Below are 8,665 nucleotides of genomic sequence, written 5' to 3' on the forward strand. Positions count from 1 at the left end.
ATTTAAAATTAAATCTTTATCTATTACCAAGGATTTACCATTCAGCCAATGGGCAACTCCTAGTATACACAGATGCAGGAACGTACGAGTTATATGGTATGAAACAATATAACAAAGACTTGTCATTTCTTAGTTATGTTAGAAATTATTCAAAAACATTTAAAAAAGTTTGTTTCACTGCCAAGAGTTTGTATATCAGAGACAAAATACGCAACTCTGACAATAAAGTTAAAACGGTTTGGACAATTATTAATGGTGAATTGGGCAAAATCCGATCAAACGATAGTACCATAAAACTTGTCAATTCTGGTAGGGTCATTGACAAAAGTGCTGATGTTGCGCTTGCTTTTGAAGATTTCTTTAGTAGTGTCCCTGCTAGTTTAACTAAGAATTTAAATTCGTCTTCAGCGCTTGCAGAGTCTTTATTGAGGGATCACGTTGCTGAGTGTAACAAATTATTTGAATTGCGACACGTGACTGCTGATGAAATTGTTAAAACTTTTAAAACATTAAATTTAAAAAAAACATGTGATCTCTGGGGTATGTCTGTAAATTTAGTAAATAATATCATAGAAAACATTGCCAATCAACTAGCGTTTATATTTAATCAGTGTTGCGACTGTGGTATATTCCCTGATTTACTAAAGTTTAGCAAAGTTATTCCTTTATTTAAAAGTGGTGACCAAGAAGACAGTAATAACTATAGGCCAATTTCCATATTACCAACTTTGAGCAAAGTCTTCGAGAAACTAATTTTAAACCAATTAAATAGTCATTTTGCATCAAATGGTTTACTGCACGCCAAACAGTATGGTTTCACAAAGGGGCGCTCTACCACTGATGCCGGAGTAGCTCTTTTGTCACATATATACAAAGCATGGGAAAATTCAAAGAATGCTTTGGGGATATTCTGCGACCTTTCTAAGGCTTTCGACTGTGTAGAACATTCCACTCTATTACGGAAATTAAATTTTTTCTATATATAATATATAATTTGCGTGCTCGAGACTCACTAAGAAATCTCTTTAAGAATACTGGTATCCTTACTGTACCGTCGCAGTATATATTTAATAATATTTTATATGTACATAATAACGCTTACTTACACAAAAAAGTAGGAGATAGACATTGTTATGACACAAGAAACAGAAATAAAATTGAAATGCCATTTTTCCGGCTAGCTAAAGTTAAAAATTCATTTATGGGCCAAGGTATACGCTTCTACAACAGAATTCCTCATAATATTAAAGAGTTTATTTTAGTAGTTCTAAATTTAAAACTTATATTAAAAATGTACTTGTCCAGAGAGCCTATTACAGTATTAAGGAATATATGGAAGATAAAAACCCATGGAGGGTTGTCGCGTAAAAACCACAGGACAGTTCTTTGGTATATTATGATAATATATTATGATATTACATATGTAATTTGTAAAATTGTAATACTGACATGATTAAAAAGAGCAACTATGGAGTTTCTTGCCGATTCTTCTCCGTAGATACTGCTTTCCGAATCGGTGGTAAATGTTAAAAATATGTACTTAATGACGTTTCAAAAGTGCTTCTAGAAGAAGTCTAATTGAATAAATAAATGTTTGAGTTTGAGTTTGAGTTTGAAATGCGAAAGTAACTCTGTCTGTCTGTCTGTTACTCAATTACGCCTAAACTACTGAACCAATTTTCATGAAATTTGGTATGGAGATATTTTGATACCCGAGAAAGGGCATAGGCTACCTTTTATTGCGATTTCGCTTCGCCCGTGGTACATAATATTTATTTATGTACCACGGGCGAAGCCGGGGCGGACCTCTAGTAGGTAATAAACCACAGGATTGGAAAGCAATTTCTTCAGAGCAGAGAAAAGAGCAAGAAAGTTTGATATTTTTTTTTACTTTCAATTAATGTTTATAGTTAAAAAAAGTTTGTATGTTTTTCTCGACCTTGATACTAGAATAACTGTATGGTTTCATAGATGTATAAGTTACTAGCTGTGCCCCGCGGTTTTACCCGCGTTCCTACGCTCCTATTGGTCTTATGATATTCTATAGCCTTCCTATATAAATGGACTATCTAACAGTGAAATAATTTTTCAAAACAGACCCGAGATTAGTGTGTTCAAACAAACAAACAAACTCTTCAGATTCAAAATATTAGTATAGATTATTATTTCCACCCTTTTATTTCCAGCTGGCAAAATTACTGTATTCATCTTTCGCTCCATAAACCTTTCATCTAGTGAGTATATAATTGCGTAAATCTAATACTTCTTCAATTCAAAAATAGTTAGATACAAAGTCCATCTGTCTGTACGTCACAAGCGGTCAATTGGTTTGCGCACATTAATAATTGTCAAAGCCATTTCCTAATTGGTTCCTGCAGTTGCTACCGTATACAGTATTTGAGATAAAGATTCATCTTTTCATAGTTGTATTTGCGTTTTAGTTCTGTGTTTTTAATTATAATAGCTGCGCCCCGCGGTTTCATACGCATTGCTCCGCTCCTGTTGCTCTTAGCGTGATGATAATACATGTATAATTTCACGTATCTCGATGACACAATAAAAAAGTCATCGAGGTACGTGGAATTCCATCAACATAAGTCCCCGTAAAAGATAAGTAATAACTTTATTACTTATATATTATTATACTATTATTTTTTTAATAATTATAGTTAACTAATGTTTTTAGTGGGTTATTTCATATTTGTTACACTTTTAGGTAGTTATGTGAATTTGATGATATGTTAGTTATTTTTTAAATGTGTCTGGCTAGATGTAAGAACCATGAAAACTGTCCGGCTCTTAAGGTATCATCTTTTTATAGGTCCCCAAGTAACATATATAAAATTTAGCTTTTAAACTATACTGAAAATTAGGTACAATTTTATACACCTTTATTACCTGTTTCCTGCCAAAGTAACCACAACCCAGACTTGATAATCGCTAGTCGTTCTTATCTGTATCGGAGACATATACAGAGAAACTTTCAACTTTCCTAAAGAAAGGAATGTCTGGCCGTCGTGGGCTCTTGATCTATAAGGTTCAACTCCATTTCTACTCATGCATAACCGACCTTTGCTGAGATCACTCGTCCATTCTACACCATATGACTTCGTATTGAATGATACTTATTAGTTACTAGCAATGCCCTGCGGTTTCACCCGCATAGATAGCGATATCGTTACAGTGAAAAGTCTACTATAGGTCGGATTATAGGTAGGTTTAATTTTTAATCACATGAATCACCTTTACCCCGTCCCGCACTACGGCCTTTTTTGCACGCCTCATAAGCGAAGCGTTGAGGTGGGTACTACTGTCACTTCGCGCAAAACATCTGATTTTTCAAACTTAAAATGTCTTTATGTATCATACATTGCACTTTTAAGATAATACATACACACACATATTAAGAAAAAACACTATTTTTAACGTTCATGATATTTTTGATGTCATTTTTGTTATTTAAACTAGTTAAAAAACAGTTTAAAAAAGTTCTGTCTTGGACGTCCGTGTGTCTGTATGTGCGGATCCTTTTTCTTGTTAACACGATAGCGACCGAAATACTTTACTAATCGAGTCTTTTTTTTTCTCTTACGCTTGAGTATGCTCAGGAATAGAACCCTTTCATTTTTCAGGGTCTGATTCGATGTGGTTTAATTGTTATTAAATAAACAAAAATAATAATTAATAAATATTTATTAAAAAAAATTATGAGGCGTGCACTTTTGGATTTTCCAAATTATTTTTGTTTTAGTGGGGAAATCTTTCATAGATACCCACGGCCTCCAGGGGAGGGGCCGTGGGTTATGTCGGATTCCTACCGACCAAAACCCCACTGTGTTCCGTCAAGACGCATATTGGTAGAATTCCTCCGTGACCCCCGCACTACGGCCTGCTCGAACAGTATACCTACTATTTTCTGCAGATTGACACTTTTAAAAATTCGTTATATCTTTTGAATGGAATATCCAATTCTTTTCATTTAAAAAGTATTTTGTTGGTATTGAAACAGTCTATAATAAAACATCATTTAATGGGATAAGGATTAATACATGTGTATGGATAACATGGTTTGATTACTGTCGGCACTTCTATTTACTTTGAAAACGTAAAAAAGTTGTTGTAGTAACATAACTACTGAAGATGGACATATGGTATTGCGGACTTTCTTGTAGATATTGATCCATTCTATAATACCGTAGAACATTTTTTTGTTCTATCTTCAATAGATTCCGCAGCGCACGCGATGACAGAAGTTTTATTGAGGATTTTTTTACACCTTGGGTTACATAATTGCATATTTGGTAAGGATCTCTAATTTTTTTGAAAATGCAATATAGCCTATGTTGCTCAGTAAAGATGCAGCTTTCTAATGGTGAAAGAATTTTTGAAATCGGTCCAGTAGTTTTTGCGTGAAAACCATACATACATACATACATACATACTTACAAACTTTTCCTCTTTATAATATTAGTATAGACTAGCTGCTCCGCGCGGTTTCACCCCCGTGGCTCCTCTCCTGTTGATCGTAGCGGGATAGTATAAAGCCTATAGCCTTCCTCGATAAATGAGCTATCGAACATCGAAATAATTTTTCAAATCGGACCAGTAGTTCCCGTGATTAGCACGTTTTAACAAACAAACAATCTCTTCAGCTTTATAGTTTTAGTATAGAATAATAATAGTAATCTATAGATTACCTACTAGATTTTTTATTCACATAAGTTATTTAACTAAGATTAGGAAAGCAGTATTAGTAAGTATTCCTAGTAGTTGGGTAGTTCTTAAGTACATTTTGTTGAAGAACGAGATTCCTACATCAGTAAGGTAAAAATTATCTACTTGTATGGGACTTCTGAAAATATAATAGATAGGAATATAGCACATAGGAACACACTGTTTTTGTTCTTCTTCAATCTTTTGCATTTAAAAATTTACTGGGATAGTATGTATTATACTAGCTTTCCACCCGCGGCTTCGCCTGCGTGGAAAAGATAAATTTTCATGGTACAAACTTTCATCCCCTATTTGATCCCTTTGGGGGATGAATTTTCTGAAATCCTTTCTTAGGGGACGTCTACGTCCTAACATCTACCTGCATGCCAAATTTCAGCCCGATACGTCCAGTGGTTTGGGCTGTACGTTGATAGATCACTATATCAGTCACCTTTGAGTTATATATATAATAATATATATAGATTTAGTGGGATAGTAGAGCAGATTTCTAAGTTTGACTTTGATGGAGGGGGCCCTCCTCTTCTCTATAAATTAGATATTATAAAATTCACTGTAATAATAAGATATTGTAAAAACCTCGCTTCATAGTAATATATTATCTGTAACTTTTGGTGGATTTTTATCTTTCTTTTTTATTAATTAGGAATTTTGAATTTTATTTTTCTCTACCGGAATTTTCGATAAATAGTATCTATGTGATTTTATTGATAAACCTTCTATTATATTTCTTAGTATTGTAAAAATACATTTTTGATGACTAAATAGATTAAGATAAATGACTTAATCTAACTTAAATTAATTACAATTTACAAAACGTGTTGTAATTTTAGTTAAATCTGTATATATAGTAAAAGATAAAAAGGCCAAAGACCCCATGTTTTTGTTTGACATAATCTTATATAGGTATAAAATTCTCGTGTCACAATGTTACTCCTCCGAAACGGGTGGACCGATTCTCATGAAATTTTCTGTGCATATCGGGTAAGTCTGAGAATCGGCCAACATCTATTTTTCATATGTACCACGGGCGAAGCCGGGGCGGGCCGCTAGTAATATATGTTTTCTTTTACATTTTAGTGGTAAAATAGATTTCCTAATACGAGTTTCAACAGTGAATGGATCAATTTTCTTAATACCTAAATGCTAATATGTATTAACATAATATTATAGTGTATACGCTTAGAGCATTAAGTTGGTTTAATGCTCTAAGAATATAGGTACGCGATGTCTTCAATGAAATTATACTATACTATACTATTATATTATAAAGGCGAAAGTTTGTATGGATGTATGGATGTATGGATGTTTGTTACTCTTTCACGTAAAAACTACTGAACCGATTGCAATGAAATTTAGCACACATATAGAGGGTAACTTGGATTAACACATAGGATAGGTTTTATCCCGGAAATCCAACGGGAACGGGAACTATGCGGGTTTTCCTTTGAAAACGCGGGCGAAGCCGCGGGCGGAAATCTAGTGAAATTATAAGTAAAAGATAGGTTACCACCACAACATACGATCTTAGCTCGGCACACTACAGTTCGATTCAAACTTAATGGCGGTTCGAAAGTTAGCTGCGAATGCACGAGCGCGCAGGTATCCGACCCTTAACGTTCCGGTAATAAGTATATAAAATTGTTTTCTGCGCATCAGATTCGATGTTCCAAGCCGCCATTAACTTTGAATCGTACTGTACCACACACGATAATACGTCAAAAATGGCATGTTTCAACTATTATGAGCGTTATAGAGACAACAAAACAAAAAATATGTGGCTAATTACTAATTAGCCACATTCAACGTGCCACTCCCGGAGCGTCAAGATTATCTACACCTTGTTTATACTATCATTACATGTCCCCTAGTAATTTGTAGCAGTAGTAAACATATCAATCCTTGGTGGAAGGAAACATCATATATGAGGGTCCATAAATACTAATAACAATTGTCTGTCAGTAGGTTATTGCTCGTGCTATGGGTTGAGATTTTTCTTCGTACATTTAGGGTCAGAAAGATTCGTTACTCATATAGGTAGCAGTTGTAAATGATGTCCTTTAGGTAGGTAAATGTTTTATTTCTAACGTTTTTTGTAGGAGCTGAGAGATTTTTATGTAATTTCATTTATTTTAAACACGCTTTCATTAGCCTCACCTGTATGTTTGTAAGTAAACGACTCCTAGACTCGCTTTTAAGCTACTTTAAAAGAACAGATTTCATTCAAACTTTGTACACATAATATTTGTAACATGTTATAATTTCATGAGATTAAGCGAGTGTTTAGTTTTTTTTACTATATTAATTATTTAAATGAAATATCACTACATAGTATAAAACAAAGTCGCTTTCTCTGTCCCTATGTCCCTATGTATGCTTAAATCTTTAAAACTATGCAACTGAATTTGATGAGGGTTTTTTTAATAGATAGAGTGATTCACGAGGAAGGTTTTAGTATATTATCAATATTTTTTTAGGTTTTATACAACGCGGGCGAAGCCGCGGGCGGAAAGCTAGAAGTTAGAACTGATAATAGTACACTGTACATAGTATATTGCTTAAAATAGTATCTTAGTTTAAACCTAAATATTATTATCCCAGATAATTTTAATCATTGCAACAGATTAAGAATTCAGAAATTATTATTTGTCATATCCATTAATCGAAATCAATCTACACTTTAGTATTATCTGTTTTTGCACTTTTCGATTATAATAAAAGATAATATTGTTTTTGAAATAGGCGCAGATTGAAGTTTATTTATAAACTAGCGACCCGCCCCGGCTTCGCAGGGGTGCAATGCTGATACTAAATACACTACAGAAAAACTGTGAACGTTGTACATATAAAAACATAGCGGCCCGCTCCGGCTTCGCACGGGTATAAAATATATAGCCGGGCGGCCGGCCGGTACCGCCGCAATCGCTACGTCCCGCAATTTTTAAATCTGTAATATCTTCGAAAATATTCACTTAAATCATACGGTGTAAAGGGCCATATAGATCTATATTAAATGAACAATGTATTCGAGGTATTTAATTGGTTAAGGATTAATGCTGTATTGGTTAAAATCGCATCGAAAATTAGCCATTATTTATCGTAAAAAGTAAATGACAAAAAAAAGTTATTGTGGGTTATCCATAAGAGATAGACATATACCATCGCGGACTTTTCTGTTGACCTTTTCAATGTGTATAATACTTAGTACATTATTTTGATAAAACTCGTAGGGTTCAGCCTGCGTTTGCAATGTAAGCGGAAAAAATGTAATTTTTTACGACATCACATTAGAAACCTCAAAAATAACAGTACTTCTCCACTATTTAATGGATGTTATTATACATATAAACCTTCCTCTTGAATCACTCTATCTATTAAAAAAAACCGCATCAAAATCCGTTGCGTAGTTTCAAAGATTTAAGCGTACAAAGGGACATAGGGACATAGGGACATAAGGACATAGGGACAGGGAAAGCGACTTTGTTTTATACTATGTAGTGATTATCGTAACGATGTCTTAATTACTTTATCCATTTACTTGAATGTATAGATAATACAGGCATTAGTATTATGAAGATACGACGTATTAAGATAAATTAAGAATGTGTTTTTGATTGTATTCATTTATTAGAATAATAGTATTAAAGATCAATGTGAGTTAAAACTGACCAATCAAACAATGACAATTCAATATGAGATTGTAACTACATAATATTCATTCCCAAAAAAATATTTTTGTTTTATATGGATTCAGACACAATTACAAAATGTAAATATAGCTTAATTCATAAATCAATTGAATATCACTTATCTATATGAATACTAGCTTCCGCCCGCGGCTTCGCCCGCGTGGTGGTTTTTCGCAATAAAAGGTAGCCTATGTTCTTTCTCTTGGTCTAAAGATTGTCTGTGCCAAATTTCATCAAAATCAGTT

Source organism: Colias philodice, chromosome 25 (genome assembly GCF_061535455.1).
Source record: "Colias philodice isolate Cphi_HAF_F1 chromosome 25, ilColPhil1 Martin Lab GWU primary, whole genome shotgun sequence".
Lineage (NCBI taxonomy): Eukaryota > Metazoa > Arthropoda > Insecta > Lepidoptera > Pieridae > Colias > Colias philodice.